Below are 17,717 nucleotides of genomic sequence, written 5' to 3'. Positions count from 1 at the left end.
GATTGATAAATTTGATACCGGAACTAATACACCCAGATCAAGTGGGATTCGTCCCAGGGAGAGAAGGAAGAGAAAATACGCAACGAGTGGTGAACACAATTTACCTGGTACAAAAATTGCATAAGTCAATGGTGATAGTATCTGCGGATGCAGAAAAAGCGTTTGATCGGGTGGATTGGATATTCTTAAAAGCAGTACTACAACATATAGGCCTGGGGGAGGGGATGCTGAGATGGATCCTAAACTTATATTCAAAACCAAGTGCTAGGGTGAAAGTGAATGACAGATTATCAGAGCCATTCTCCATTTTAAATGGAACACGCCAGGGATGTCCCCTCTCACCCCTGATATTCATTTTGACAATAGAACCTTTTTTAAGGAAAATACGTGCCAATGTGGATATCAGGGGGGTAAAAATAAAAAATGAGGATCAGAAGTTGGCAGCTTATGCAGATGATTTGATCTTTTTTGTAACGTCCCCAATTACATCTCTCCCATCTTTACTAATGGAGCTACGAGAATATGGGAAAATATCCAACTTTAGAATAAACTATGGAAAATCGGAGGCAATGGGAGTAGAGATGGATTCGCCTCAGTTGCAAGCAGTGTCCACGCAATTTGATTTTAGATGGACGAATTCATATATAAGTTACTTAGGAACAAAAATGTCAAAAAATCTAAATGAACTGTTTGAACTTAATTATATCCCACTGGTAAGACAGATCAAAAGTGATCTTCAAAAATGGGACAAAGAGATTTTTACATGGTTCGGGAGAACCAATATTATTAAGATGAATGTGATGCCCAGACTGTTATACATAATTCAAACTATACCAATTAAGATCCCTACAAGTTTGTTTAAGGATCTTAGATCAAGATTTATGAAATTCATCTGGGCTGGGAAACCAGCAAGAGTACGCCGAGATATTTTAGTACTCCCCAAAGGAAAAGGAGGGATAGGACTTCCAGATCCAATAAAATACCAGGAGGCCTCACACTTAACTAGAGTAGTGGAATGGTGTAGGCTTAAAAACGAAAAACCGTGGATACAGACAGAACAAGCAGCGACAGATATCCCATTGGAAGGATTAGTGTGGATTCCAGATACAGAAATACCAATGGGATTGAGAAAACATCCAATACTAGGGGAGACATTACGAATAACTAAAAGAGTATTCAGGAAAACATCTATTTCAAGAACTCCCAGTCCGCTCCTTCCTATCCTTGGTACCCCAGCATTTCTACCGGGAATGACAGATCCAAAGTTTAAAACAATACAAGATAGAGGTATGAGTAGAATTTGTCATTTCTCGGTAGGCAACCGGTTAATGACTAAAAAAGATATTGAAAAAGGAATGACATTAGGACTAGACCCTTTCAGAATGAGGCAATTAGAAGCCTTTATTAGATCTAAATCAAAGGTATACGTAGAAATAAGGGCATTGACTGAGTATGAAGAGATCTGTTTGAAAGGAGAGGAACTGAGACATCTGATGTCTTATTTTTATAGTATGTTAATAGAACAGGAGACTTCACAAGATTTGCCCTTTTTACAGGCTTGGGAAAGAGATTTAGGGACTACGTTTTCCCCAGAACAAAAGGATAAGATGCTGTTGTTTAATCAAAAGGCCTCGATGGCAAGCAGATATCAAGAAGGGGGATACAAGATCCTTACTAGGTGGTATAGAACACCAAAAGTGTTACATCAAATTTACCCCCAGATATCAGAGACATGTTGGAGATGTCATGGAGCAGAAGGAACATTATTACATATATTTTGGGAATGTCCAAAAATTAGAGTGTTCTGGGAGATGGTAGCCGATACTATTGTAAGGATTACAGGAATTGACCTGGGAGATAAACCGGCAACTTTTCTGCTGCTGGACATCCCAATGGCAATAGAAAGATTCAAAAATTCTTTGCTGAGACATTTATTGATAGCAGCAAGGGCATGTATCCCGGTTCTGTGGAAAAAAAGCAACCCTCCAGCTAGAGCACAGTGGTTTCAGAGAATTGCAGAAATCCAACAAATGGAAAATTTAACAATGACAATGAGAGATCAAGACGAGAAATATCAGAAGATCTGGGCTCCATATCTAAATTATAGAGAAAGTATGATGTGAAACATTTCGAAATATGATAGAGCAGGCGGGTGGTGGTGGGGGGGGGGGGGGAGTGAGGGGGGGGATTATAGTGAAAATTCAAACTTTATTTATTTATTTATTTATTTATTTATTTATTTTATTTTTTTTTTTTCTCTTGTTTGTATATTTATCTATTTATTTCTCTGGGAGGGAAGGGTGAGGGAGGGGGGAGGATGACATGGAATTGAGGTATGGATTGAAATATTATAAGACTGTTATAGCTGTTAAAGAAGTTGTAGATGTAAAACGAAATGTAATGTGAAATCTATGGAAAGAAAAGATGAAAAAATAAAGAATTTATAAAAAAAGAAGTAGTTTGTAAGTACAGAGTGCAGAATCTACAGAAAGTAACAGAGGAAATCATTTTTATAGGAGAGTCTTTATTAGAAGTTTTGAGGTTTTTTTTTTACACCCCATACTATTTACAAAGTAGAGTAAGAAACTAGAAAATTTTGCCTGAATGTTTTATTATATTTTATCAAGCCCGTAAGGGGATGTTGGACTCTCTCCCTATTGGAATTGGGTTGGGAGTGTGTTACTCACTTGCTTATATTTTGTCTCAGCAGCTGAAGTCCTCCATTCGGATCTCACAGAGAATGTTGCTGATTTTTTAAGGTTTTTGACAAATTTATTTATGTGTTTTCTCCCCAATTCCAGATCCTAAAAGTTTGGAAGAATCTAAAACTAAAGCCAGGTGACTTCTGGATCGTTAAGAGACATTTATATAGGAAATGTTTGGAGACTCAATACAGCATCTATTTCATGTACAGTTTTGCAAAACTTGAAGGAAAAGTCACCTGGATCCACACCAGACACTGTAAAAATGACCAAATGAAAGAAATCCCTCTTGTGATCACAGTCTAGGGTACTTTTTGATTCAATTACTTTAATTGTAAGGGATACATATATTTGAAAAGTAATTTAGCCATGTTGAAGTCATATTTGTCTTTTGTACCTCTTCCATTGTATGTAGAATTGTCTTTGTTTACATATGCAGATAAGTCAGCATACCAGCAATTAAACTAGAAGGCCATTCTGGTCACAGGAGTGTACAGCCAGTACTCTGTAAATATGTCTTATCAATCATTTGTTTTTCACAATTAAAACTAATTTTGTAATAAAAAAAGCTGCTCAGCTATTATTTTCTCCACAATGGAGTTTTTGCCTCTTTGGCCAGGACTACCTCCACCTAAGCGTGTGGAGGTTAAAGGTGATAGCAGGTATGGTTAGTGTTCAAAATATTGATCAAAAGAGAGGAGACTGTAATGGAAATGTGTAGGTTCTGTATATAATTGTATTCTATTTTATATGTATTGCACAATGCCCTCACTGTGCACACGGCACTAATAATGTTTTCAGTACATGTTTTGCATTCTTTCGAGTCCTGATTAGAATTAGCCTGCCTATGTAATGCCCCTTGTTACCATAAACATACAATTGTAATATTAATGTGATACCTACGTAATCGTGTGTATAAAAACCTTCACATGTGTCATAATAAAGGAGAACAGTTATTTGGAAAGATGCTGAGCGTATCTTTTGTGTCTGTTCCCTACTGCAGTAGTTATTATTAATTTGGAACCACTAATCAATATGAGGATAGGAGTTGCCTATCTACAAAATATCTATTTCACAATATAAATACCACATGCATTATTGTGATCTGACGAGTTTCAATGTTATTTTAATTTTCACCATGTCCTTATGGGCCGGTTCACACAGGGGGCGATGCGAGGCGACACCGACTTGCCTCGCCGCGACCTGCCGCGACCTCAGCGGCGACTTGCAAATGACTTCTGTATAGAAGTCAATGCAAGTCGCCCCGAGGTCGCCCAAAAGTAGTACAGGAACCTTTTTTCTGAGTCGGAGCGTCTCGAGTCGCTCCTCTCAGAACGGTTCCATTGTACAGAACGGGGGCGACTTGTCAGATCGCGGCACGGCAAGTCGTGTCGCCTCGTGTCGCCCCCTGTGTGAACCGGCCCTATCTGTTATTCTTGATTCACCTAACTAATGTAATGTGTACTCCACACATGTTAACTGTTAAATCAAGAAGTGTTCTTGACCACTAAAGTACTGTATGTAATATTACCACTTAATTTATCAAAAAGCAAGTTGTAGGTATTTAGAACATATAGAAAGTAGCTTGAAATGTTTTTGCTTGAAATGTTTCCTTAGTGTTAATAATACATAATTCATGAAACTTTTATTAACCACTTGCTTACTGGGCACTTAAACCCCCCTCAATCCCAGACCAATTTTCAGTTTTCAGTGCTGATGCACTTTGAATGACAATTGCGCGGGCATACAACACTGTACCCAAATTAAGTTTTTATCATTTTTTTCCCACAAATAGAGCTTTCTTTTGGTGGTATTTAATTACAGCTGGGAGTTTTATTTTTTGCTAAACAAACAAAAAAAGATGCAAAAAAAAAAAAAAAATAATGCTTAATAGTTTGTTATAAAATTTAGCAGACAGGTAATTTTTCTCCTTCATTGAAGTGCGCTGATGAGGCGGCACTGATGGGCTGCACTGGTGGGCACTGATGGGCTGCACTGATGGGCTGCACTGGTGAGCACTGATGGGCTGCACCGATGGGCACAGATAAGGCGGCACGGATGGGTGGCACAGATAAGATGGCACGGATGGGTGGCACAGATAAGATGGCACAGATGGGTGGCACAGATGGGTGGCACGGATGGGCGGCACGGATGGGCACTGATAGGTACCACTGATAGATGGGACTGATGGGCACTGATAGGTGGCACTGATAGGTGGCACTGATAGGTGGCTCTGATAGGTGGCACTGCTGGGCACTGGTAGATGACACTGATGGGCACGGATATGTGGCACTGGGGTGCAGCACCTTTGTTGAGGCAGATTGTGGGCACTGCTGGGTGGCACTGTGGGCACTGCTGGGTGGCACTATGGGCACTGCTGGGTGGCACTGACGGGGGGCACTAATTTTTTTTTATGTGTAGTTATGAGGGGGCAGGTGGGCACTGGCAGGGGGCAGGTGGGCACTGGCAGGGCTGGCCGTGATCGGGACTGATGTCCCAATCACGGCCGCCGGTGATCGGCTTTTTTTTTTCTCCTCGCGCTGTCAGCGCGAGAAGGAATAATAGCCGATTACCGTCTCCGTTATATCACATGATCAGCTGTCATTGGCTGACAGCTGATCACGTGATAAGGGGTCGGGATCGACCCCTTGCACAGATTGGTGATCAGGCGAGTCTCATAGACTCGCCGATCACAGAGCGTCTATTGACGTCGTTCCGGGAAAGGAGATCCGCGCTGTAGCCGTCATTCGGCTATAGCGCGGGTCTCAAGTGGTTAAAGTAAATCTGTTATATAGAAAATAAATTGTCATTTTTTTTCCTGAAAATGTTGTTTATTTAATCTGTTGGCTTCAATAGTTTCTGAGCCATTGACCCAAAACAAGCACACCAAATAGAAAAGGCTTATGGTCTTTATGGTGTAAATATAATTAGAAAGGTCAGCTGGCCTTATCTACATGCTTCTTCAGGGTCACTGATTTAGAAGATACCAAAACCATAGGTTTGGAATTACAGTCTAGCTATGTGTATTTTCAGAATGGGTTCAGAAGCTTCCGCCCCTATGTTTCTATATTGACATGTTTTGTATAAAGAGAGTGCTCACCAGATTAAAAAAAACTAAAAACTAAAGAAACTGCAGCCTTGAAGTGCCTGCACCTTTGAAATGTCTTCAGATATGTCCAAATGTCAGGGTCATACTTACAAGTAAAGCACAAACATGTCTAACATTGTCAATGCTTAGCACTAAGCTATTGGTCATTCACTACGAAAGGTTACCTCATTATCCATCAGGAGGAAAAAGCTGGCCATATGATGAATTGTTGTTGCTTTGCCTGTCAGAACATCCTGTCAATCAGCTTGTCAGAACATCTTTTTATTCATTTGCAACTGCAGATTTTTTTGTACAGAGACCTCCAGAGGATTTGACTACAATGGATTGTATTGTGGAAGCAGAATGGGATAATTACTGTGAATTTTGAAATATTTTTCTCTCTATTTTTTCACTACTCTACAATAATGTCAGCGCTTTCTATTCATCTGGGACCCAACGCTTCTGAGCTGAATTCATCATCAATTTTAACTTGAGGAAATGTTTTTGTCCAGTCTATAGCGCTCAGGCCTTGTGCCTTGCTTAAACTCCCTTTTCTTGAAAATGGGAGTCCATTCATGCAGTGGTCACATCTCCGACAAGCTTTTTTCCATAACAACCCAAACAAAAATGTGCAGGATTAGTTTACTTTGGTGTTAAATCTTTGAAAAATAAAATAAATAAAAACATATAAAGCTATTTTCCAGCAGTAAAGCATGGGCCATTCGTTAACTAAAAAGTATCAGATTATTATACTATATGTATGTATATGAGTGGCTGACCTAAATATAACCATGAACATGGTTACTTTTTTATTGTTTTTCTTATTTGACATCCTACATAGTAGATTTGGTGGCTAATTGACTGAGATACTGTACCTTACATATTTGAATGGCCAACTCAGCCAAGGAAGTATTTAAAAATTGTATCCTTTTTTATATGTTTAGTTACCATATTTACACAAAATGTAGCATTTTGTCACAATCATTCCTGATAAGTATAGCGTCCACACAAGGGGTGTTCAATATTGCCTCTAATATTCATCCTCTGTTTAGAACCCCTCACTGAAGCTATATGTTATATACTGAAGCACCCAAACATGCATGGAGTTTCAATAAGACATAGGAAATATATGTTATCTTTATTTACTGATGACATTTGATTGACATTGACAGACCCCCATATTTTTCTTCAGACACTGCATAAGCTGATGTCAACTTTTGGATCTTTATCAGACTTTAAAATCAACACTACTAAGACAGAAGCTCTACCTTTGTGTGGAATGCCTGTTCCTGGCCATCTTCCTGCTTCCCTATTAAAAACTGACCACACTAAACAGAAGAAAACACCATTGTCAGTTCTATAGCTATTCTGGGAACTCAGCCTGCTCGCCTCCAATGCAGGTCCAGATACAACTGTACTCCATTAAAGGTCAGGGATACAATTCAATAAATAGCCAACATGTTTCGGGGGCTAAGGTGCCATAGAACCCCAAAACACTTTGGCCATTTCTTAGTTATACCCCTGACATTAAATGGAATAAAAAACCTCTTAACACGGCTAAGCAGGTGCTTACATGTCAATCCTTTCTACATTACACTAAAAGCCAAGGAGACTTTGGAGATCCTCGGGGGTGTAGAAGCTGCCTGCCTAGGAACCAGATAATTTACAACAACATTAATACCTTAAGATAGAAATACCAATAAAGTAAACCCAAGGGTTCAGCACTATCTTTCCACTTTCCTTAACTGCTCTCCTCCAATGACCAGACTTGTCCTGACACCCCCCCTGCACAGCCTTTCATTGGGAAGATCAGTGTACTGTTGCTTCTCCTACCTCAGCTCTTATACAGATGATAACAGAGGGAATGTAACCACTTATAAAAAAGGGAAGAATGTATGTATAATGTTTCATTCTTATATCTATACAGACATTTTGCATTTCATTTTTATTTTAAACTGGGTGGGTTGTTTTATAAGATGCTCAATTACAATAACTTTAGGATGTCAATTTTACCCAAATTGTTGTATCTTTTCTAAACTCTTCCAGTCTTGATTCCTCTCTCACAGCTTCAGTCTATTCAGATAGCATTTATTAATTGTATCTATCACATCAAATCTCACTGAATAGCCAGTTCAGTATTCTTATCTCTAAGATCTCGAGGGGGACTAGGAGAAGCAGATGTGATTACATTTTATTAAATGTTATTATGCAACACATTATGTACCATTACTTCTTGGTCTACTCAATATACAGCTAATAGATGGTAAGAAATTGAGGCAGGGTCTATTTATCCCTCCCATTCCTGTTCCTTGATCTGGTCCAACCCAACTAATCCAAATCTTCAGTTGAAGCACCTGTGTTTAGCTCTACATGTTGTTCACACTGTAAGCCCTTGTACACACGGTCGGACCGTGTTGTCGGATAATTGGATAATCCGACTGTGTGTGGTATGCATCGGACTGACTGATTCCGTCCGAATATCCATCCAACCCAATTTTCCAACATGTTGGAAATATTTCCCGACCAACTGGGCTGATCGGACATACTCCGATCATGTGTAGAGAATTTTGATCGGACCAAGTGCCACGCATGCTCAGATCAAATTCCTACATCAAAGCTATTGGCTACTAGCCTGAATGTAGTCCCATTGTAACGAAATTATGTCATCACGTTCTGAAAGATCGGATTTTTCGACAACTTTGTCCGACCGTGTGTATGCAACAGTTTCGGACAAGATCCGACGGGCAAAATCCAACGGATTTGGTTGTGGAAATCTCAGACCGTGTGTACAGGGGCTTAGTCTGGGACAAGTGTCATGAAAGAAATCTATCTCTTCACTATGTCCTCATTAGTCCAATGTTTTATATACCCAGGGATACCAACAAACATGGCCTATGGGCTACACTCCTTTGAGGATCATCAGACTATAAAACATTCTCAAACACCCTTTTTTTCTCTAATCTCCAAATTAAACATTACTTTTTCTCCAGGTCACACTCATTAACCTTAGGCAAGCCCACTAAATTCAAATCAATTTGTGTTTAAGGCTCTTATCAATTACATTTAATATCCTCTTTTTATATAATTTTTCATGAAGAATTTCCGCTTTCTTTGGATCATCATTTGTAAATGCCCGAGTAGGCACATATTCTTCAACATCCTATTTCTTTAAACCACTGGGAAAAAAATATTAAACCCCTCCTCTAAATCCTTATATTGTGTGGTGCAGAGAGAACCTACTTATAAAGTTTGGATGTTTTGGTACAGAACACTGTAACCCAATGATATTGGATGCCTGCTGGAAATGCAGTCATGGAATGAGCTCACAGTATCACATTTTCTGGCAGTGTCCCCGTATCCAATTTTTCAGGACTACTGTAATGTCCATTCTTCAACAAGTTCTCAATATGTCCCTCCCATTGGAACCTGCTGCTGCTAAATATAATTGTTGATATCAGGAGAATTGATTATCTCACAGCCATAACTAGCAGCACTTTAACACAATTCAATTAAAACTGGGCCATTTGGGGCCAATCTGAATTTGGTCTCCCTTCCCTTCCATCAGTCCTTTTGATCTTTTCCTATTGGCTTTTAACTGTTATAGTTACTAACCTCTGGTGTTTATTTTATGTTTCCTGCAACCTCCCTTGGCTTATAGATGCTCACTATTTGAGTCATCTGGGGTAAGGCCTGTCCCATCCTAACCCACACATTTGTATTACACTTGTTTGGCTGCACTTCTCCTAAGAAACAAATTGCACTCCTGTGACCCATGTTGAAGTCACGGAAACCTGCCTGTGTTACATTAGAGGGGGGCGGGGTCACCCATACGTCACTGGGGAAGCCCGGGTTTCCCCTTGCGTCAGAGGAGGGCGGGGTCAGGTGACGGGTGACCGACCGCCCTCTGCATATAACAAACGTCAGGCCGCAGCCGGGATCCCCGCAGTGTCTCGTCCGTGGAGACAGAAGATGGATGGATTCACTGCGCTGGATCAGATCAGCCACTGCTGGACCCCGGAGGGATGACCATCCATCACTGGATAGCAAGAGTGGATTACCACCGCTGGAATCTTTTTTTTATTTTTTTTATTTTTAATAAATTAATTTTTCAAAAGTGTGTTTGTCTTATTTAACTATTTTTTACACTTTCTTTGTGAAATGGTAGGGGTACTTTTGTACTCCCTTACCATTTCAAACAGGGGGGGGTGGGATCTGGTGGTCCCCTTGTTAAAGTTGGCTTCCAGATTCTGATAAGCCCCCCTGCCTGCAGACCCCCACAACCACCGGCCAGGGTTGTGGGGATGAGGCCCTTAACCCCATCAACATGGGGACATGGTGCTTTGAGGGGTCACAGACCCCCAAAGCATCCTCCCAATGTTGAGGGCATGTGGCCTGGTACGGTTCAGGAGGGGGGGGGGCGCTCTCTCATCCTCTTTTCCTGCGGCCTGCCAGGTTGCGTACTCGGATAAAGGGTCTGGTATGGATTTTTAGGGGGACCCCCACGTCAATTTTTTTTTCATTTGACGCAGGGTTCCCCTTAATATCATATGAAACAGGTGAGCTGAATTAAAGCTATTCATTGTTTACAATTGTCATGTGATCTGCTGTGATTGGTCACAGTGATCACATGGTACTGGCAGCGGGCTGGGCGGGAAGTGGTTAAAGTGTCCTCGTCCCTCTGTGCTCATTCGCAGAAGCGAATGCATACATAGGTAATGCACGCATATATAAATGGTGTTCACACCACACATGTGAGGTATTGCCACAAACGTCATAGTAAGACCAATAATTCTAGTGCTAGACCTCTTCTGTAACCCTAAAATGGTAACCAGTAAAGCATTTAAAAATGTTGCTTATGGAGATTTCTAAGTATCTTAGTTTGTTGCCATTCCGCAAGCACGCACAATTTTAAAGTGGAACATGATACATATCTATTTACTTGGCATAGCATTATCTTTTATATCTTACCAAAAAATTGGGTGATATATACTGTTTGATTGCATTAAAATTTATGAAAGTGTATTTTTGTCAACAATTGCGCTTGAAAAACCGATGTTCCAATACTGTGTGACATTAACTGCTTGCTGACCACCTCATGTAGAAGTATGGCAACAGAGTGGCTCTACTGTCCTGGATCATATATCTAGAACATAATCCGGCACTTCCGGGTAGGGGAGCACATGGGCGCTGCCAGCACACCAGCTGTACCGTAATTAGTCACAGCACAAGCCTATCAGTGGGTGCCATCCAATGATTGCACACCAGCACCTGCTGATCAGCAAAGAGGAAGACAGGACAGAGTTCTGTCAATGTAAACAATACAGAACTCTGTCCTATCAATGAGGATGTGTCGGTTTTTGTTTCCCTGCAAGGCAGGGAAAGAATCTCACAGTATACACATAAACACACGTTAGGCACACATTTGACCTTTGATTGCCTTAACCTCTTTCTGGCCAGTATCAGTAATACAGTGACAGTGCTTATTTTTTGTCCTGATCACGGTATTAGTGTCACTGGTTCCCGCAAAGTGTCAAAAATGTCAGTTAGTGTCAGATCCTGCCACATTATTGCAGTATCACTATAAGTCGTTGGTCACTGACATTAGTATCTATTAAAAAAAATAATCCAGTATGTATACTATAGTTTGGAGCTGCTATAAACAAAAATATGTAGCAGAACACATGTTGGCCTAAATGTATGAAGAAATTAGATTTTTACATTGTTTTATTATTATTATTATTATTATTATTATTTTCATATTATATTATATATATATATATATATATATATATATATATATATATATATATATATATATATATATATATATATATATGTATACATATATATACATATATATATATATATATATATATATATATATATATATATATATATATATATATATATATATATATATATATATATATATATATATATATATATATATATATATATATACAGTGGTGTGAAAAAGTGTTTGCCCCCTTCCTCATTTCCTGTTCCTTTGCATGTTTGTCACACTTAAGTGTTTCGGAACATCAAACCAATTTAAACAATAGTCAAGGACAACACAAGTAAACACAAAATGCAATTTGTAAATGAAGGTGTTTATTATTAAAGGTGAAAAAAAATACAAACCATCATGGCCCTGTGTGAAAAAGTGATTGCCCCCCTTGTTAAAACATACTATAACTGTGGTTGTCCACACCTGAGTTCAATTTCTCTAGCCACACCCAGGCCTGATTATTGCCACACCTGTTCACAATCAAGGCATCACTTAAACAGGAGCTGCTTGACACAGTAAGGTCCACCAGAAGATCCTTAAAAGCTACACATCATGCCGAGACCCAAAGAAATTCAGGAACAATTGAGAAAGAAAGTAATTGAGATCTATCAGTCTGGAAAGGGTTATAAAGCCATTTCCAAAGCTTTGGGAATCCAGCGAACCACAGTGAGAGCCATTATCCACAAATGGCGAAGACATGGAACAGTGGTGAACCTTCCCAGGAGTGGCCGGCCGCCCAAAATTACCCCAAGAGCGCAGCGACGACTCATCCAAGAGGTCACAAAAGACCCCACAACAACGTCCAAGGAACTGCAGGCCTCACTTGCCTCAGTTAAGGTCAGCGTTCATGCCTCCACCATCAGGAAAAGACTGGGCAAAAATGGCCTGCATGGCAGAGTTCCAAGGAGAAAACCACTGCTGAGCAAAAAGAACATCAAAGCTCGTCTCAATTTCTCCACAACACATCTTGATGATCCCCAAGACTTTTGAGACAACATTCTGTGGACCGATGAGACAAAAGTGGAACTCTTTGGAAGGTGTGTGTCCAAGTATATCTGGCGTAGAAGGAACACTGCATTTCATAAAAAGAACATTATACCAACAGTAAAATATGGTGGTGGTAGTGTGATGGTCTGGGGCTGTTTTGCTGCTTCAGGACCTGGAAGACTTGCCGTGATAAAAGGAACTATGAATTCTGCTGTCTACCAAGAGATCCTGAAGGAGAATGTCCGACCATCTGTTCGTGTACTCAAGCTAAAACGAACTTGGGTTCTGCAGCAGGACAATGATCCTAAACACACCAGCAAGTCCACCACCGAATGGCTGAAGAAAAACAAAATGAAGACTTTGGAGTGGCCTAGCCAAAGTCCTGACCTGAATCCTATTGAGATGTTGTGGTATGACCTTAAAAAGGCCGTTCATGCTCGAAAACCCTCTAATGTAACTGAATTAGGACAATTCTGCAAAGATGAGTGGGCCAAAATTCCTCCAGGACGCTGTAAAAGCCTCATTGCACGTTATCGCAAACACTTGGTTGCAGTTGTTGCTGCTAAGGGTGGCCCAACCAGTTATTAGGTTTAGGGGGCAATCACTTTTTCACACAGGGCCATGATGGTTTGGATTTTTTTTCACCTTTAATAATAAACACCTTCATTTACAAATTGCATTTTGTGTTTACTTGTGTTGTCCTTGACTATTGTTTAAATTGTTTTGATGTTCCGAAACACTTAAGTGTGACAAACATGCAAAGGAACAGGAAATGAGGAAGGGGGCAAACACTTTTTCACACCACTGTATATATATATATATATATATATATATATATATATATATATATATATATATATATCATTTATTTTCAAAAAAACTGGTGTTTATATATATATATATATATATATATATATATATATACATATACATATATATATATATATATATATTATAATGTTTGGGGGTTCTAAGTTATTGTCTAGCAAAAAAATGCTGATTTTTACCTGTAAACAAAAAGTTAGAATAGGCTTGGTCTTCAAGTGGTTAATATGGCTGTAATCTATCCGATTATTTTAGGTAGCTATTCTTGACACTGATGTATTTTGGTATGTCTTTTTTTTGTTAATCCTGCAAAACCCAATAAAAATACAGTTAAAATAATTTAGCAATTTGGTTAAACTGTCATATCATATCATCATCGGATATCAAAATCATATTACATATCATAATAAAATAATAATCAAAACTGTCATGCAGAATCAATAATGAAGACTTTTTTTTTTATCATTAAATGCTGCCTCTGTAGCTTGCAGGAGATTGCAGAGCTTGATCAGTCCAAGGACAGATATTTGTTATCTTCAGTCTCTTGACTCACCCCACATATCTGTACTATGCTTATTTCTATGCCTTTAGCTGTCCTCACCTGTCAGTTAACCTGTCCTATAGCATAGGAAAGGTTAACCCAGGAATTAAATCCTTTCATAGAGCTTAAGTGCTAGAACCTCTCCGAGCATGTTGTCAGGTTTTATCCTTTCATTTCAGATTTATTACAACATTGCAATTTGTCACTTTTAACACTGACCTTCTGTATCTCTTCACTGGATCAAACTTCTCTAGAGGGAGATGCGAATGGATTGGAGAAAGGACAACTGAAAGCAAAGCAGATGATACAGTTGTGATTTGAATTAGTAAGTACAATTTGCAAGTTCATTTGTTTTAAGTTTTTTTTTTTTTTTTAGCAGCTTGCTGTACTAATTATTACTAATAATAGTTATTGTTAATTATGTGAAATATTTTATTAACATTTTGCATGATTATCTTTTTCTTTGTTATGTTTTTAGTTTCATGAATTTTTGATTGAAAAAATAAATAAAATATCACAATACAACAGTTAGGGAGACAAATGGTGCCCAGATGGGTAAACTGAACATAATTTGTCTAGAAGTTACCGGTTGTTTTCATTATACATAAATAAATGTTACTTGTTACACAAATCTGTACATGCATATTCATACATGGTCTGTATTTTAAGAAGACTGGCGATAAAAACTTGAGAAACAAGACATAATAGACAAATATGTTCTCATCAAGATTTTAGATCAATCAAAGTATAAAGTAGAGAAGTAAACAATAAAAGGAACAATAAAAGCAACAATAACTGAATTAAATGAGGGAGGGGTAAAACAGTAGGGGGATGTTGTTGGTGTCTAGGTGTAGTCTGTCCAGGTGTGGTAGACAAATTTTGGGAAAGTGAATATTGTATAATAAAATGGTTAGCATATTATACATCAATGTATTGTAATCCATAGATTTCACAGACTCCAATGATGGTCGCAGAGACGCTTGTTCCCATGTCTTTAGCCAGTAGGCTTTCAAATGTGTGGCTTTATTTCACTATATCAATCCCCTCAGACATGTTAGGTGCTAGGTTAGACTTACATCTTCTGGTCATAAGCATCTTGGCGGCTAGTAGAATGTGGGTAACTACTCCTCTGCTTTCATGTGTGAAGAGTTCTATGCCTATATTCTTTATTTATTTTTTGCTGGTATGGGGAGAGTTCTAAAAAGGTATAAAATTTGGGTAGCAACATCATCTTGAAAGAGGCTAGGTGACCTAACCAAGAGAGCTCACCCTTGGACTAGCGCTGGGCAGCCTTTGTTAGTTTGACAATAAAAAGAAGGTAGTTGGCATCAGCTAGTTGTGTGACATTAGATACAAATTTTATACCTAAGTAGGGTATACCTTCAGAGCTCCAGGTGTAAGGGTAGGAGGCTTGTAGTTTGGTACATAGGGTGGGATCAATAACCACGTCTAATAGTAAGGATTTAGTCAAATTGACTTTGTAGTAGGACATTTTACTGAATGCTATAAGAATGTTGTGAGTCGCTGCAATGGTGGATTCTGGGTTTGTTAGGAAAATAATTATGTCATCAGCAAACAAGTTTATAGTCCGTTCGTTCAGAAAGTCCATCGGAAGTCCGCCGATAGTCTGTTGGGAAGACCGTCGGACCTAGTCTGCCGGAAGGTCTGGTGGAATGTACACGGCAATATGACATTCCTGCCTAGTACCATTCCTGATAAAGAAGGGGTGAGAGAGCATATTGGAGGTTTATACCCTGGCGGATGGTGTTGAGTAGAGGTTCATGAACACTGATAGGATAGATCATGTAAATTCAAATATTTTTAGTGTCTCATGCATGTATTGCCAGTGGATGCGGTTGAATGCCTTCCCTGCATCCAAAGTTAAAAGCAGAGAAGGCACCCGACCAGTTTATACCCAATACCCTTTGACTTCTGTGTTCAATAAAGAGATCAGCCTGTAGATAGCAGGGGAGGTAAGTTCCTTCCCTGGTTTTGGTATTTTTACAATATATGCCTGTAGCATCTCAGAGGGGAAAGTGGCAGAGGTCACTGCAGTTACGAAAACCAAAGAGAGGGTTTCCATGACTGTTTATAATAGTCATGGATAGTACATCAAGACTTGGGGAATTTCCTTTGGGGAGGGACGTTATGGCCTTGCCAATCTCTTGTGGAGTGATAGGTGCACTAAGTGCCTGTAGTTGATTGTTTGTAAGAGTGGGTAGTTGAAGGGAAGCTAGAAACAGTTTAATTTCTGGGCCTTGTGGTTATGGGGTGTCAATAGCAAGCAACAGCATCAGCAATTTGTCGTGGGTTAATGATTTTGTTCTTGGACTTAGGGTTCAGTAGAAACTATATTTTTGATTGGGTCTTTTAGTTTTAAAGCGGTTCTGTCTTTTTTTGTTTATTTAACAAAAAATAAAAACCCAAGTGGTGATTAAATATCACCAAAAGAAAGTGCGATTTTTGTGAAAAAATTGATAAAAATGTAATTTGAGTACAGCGTAGCATGACTGCACCATTGTCATTCAAAGTGTGACAGTGCTGAAAACTAAAGGGAGCAAGTGGTTAAAGTGGTGTCTGAGGTATTCCATTAGGCCTGTGCATTCTCCCATTCTTTGTCATTTTAGTATCAGACTTCACCAGTCTGATGAGAGCTGCAAGGCCATAAAAGATTCTTTGACATCAAAGGAATTGGATTAGAGTACAAGGAAGAGTTTCAGCCAAGTGTCTTGTCTACTTTCTCAAACAATTGAGTATTGGCAGTGTGTTCATTTATACTTCCTGATAGATTTTAACTTTATCAGCTTTGCTTCTTCCAACACTCAATTATGGCCTATTACTGTTATGCCCCATACACATGGTCAGAAATTCAGATGGAAAAATTCCGATCGGATTATGTTGTTGGAAAATCCGAATGTGTGTGGGCTCTATTGGACTTTTTCTGTCGGAATTTCCAACGGAAAAAGTTTGAGAGCTGGATCTAAAATTTGCCAACAACAAAATCCAATCTGACTTTTTCCAATCGTGTGTAGAGAATTCTGATGCACAAAGTGCCACGCATGCTCAGAAAAAAATTGGAGACAAAAGCTATTGGCCTCTACATAGTCCCATCGTACATGTTATACGTCACCTCATTCCGAATGATCAGGTTTTCTGACAACTTTGTGCGACTGTGCGTATGCAATCAAGTTTCGACCAAAATCCGTCGAAAAAAATCCGATGGATTTTGTGGTCAGAATGTCCGACCGTGTGCATTACACTAAAAATCTGTTGTCTTTGCGAAAACTACCCAAAAAATAAATATTTGAGTGGAAATTAAAGGAGGGATTCAACTTTCAGAGAGTGCATAGCAATCACATGATACCTAAGGTATCGCAAGTATCGAAGTATCGCAAGCTGCAATCTGGTGTGTCCAGTGGGCACAGCAGTTGCGTAAGTGGCATGCTGCGTACCCATCAGCTGGTAAGGTACATATAGGTGATTCAGCCTCCCAGTGCCACCCTGCCACAGAAAATGTACTGAGACTGTGTTTCATGTGGTTAAGTGGCATCCTGATAACTGGAATCAGTCATATTCACTTATCTCAAGCTGCAGATATGAGGAATGAGAACAGGAATGCTTAGGGGAATTTACATACACTCATACCAAGGAATGCACTGCTATTTTGCAGGAGGAATTAAAGACAACGGGTACATTTTCAGGGTGCAATTAATATTTCTAGATGTTCCCTTCCTTCACTGTTTGAGTTGGGTTTCACTTTAACTGTCTTTACACATTAGATTATTC

The sequence above is a fragment of the Lithobates pipiens genome, unplaced genomic scaffold (genome assembly GCF_037356315.1).
Source record: "Lithobates pipiens isolate NorthernLeopardFrog02 unplaced genomic scaffold, aLitPip1_a1.2 Scaffold_27, whole genome shotgun sequence".
NCBI classification, from domain to species: domain Eukaryota; kingdom Metazoa; phylum Chordata; class Amphibia; order Anura; family Ranidae; genus Lithobates; species Lithobates pipiens.
The sequence above is the reverse complement of the archived record's forward strand: the minus strand, read 5'-3'. Positions refer to the sequence as shown.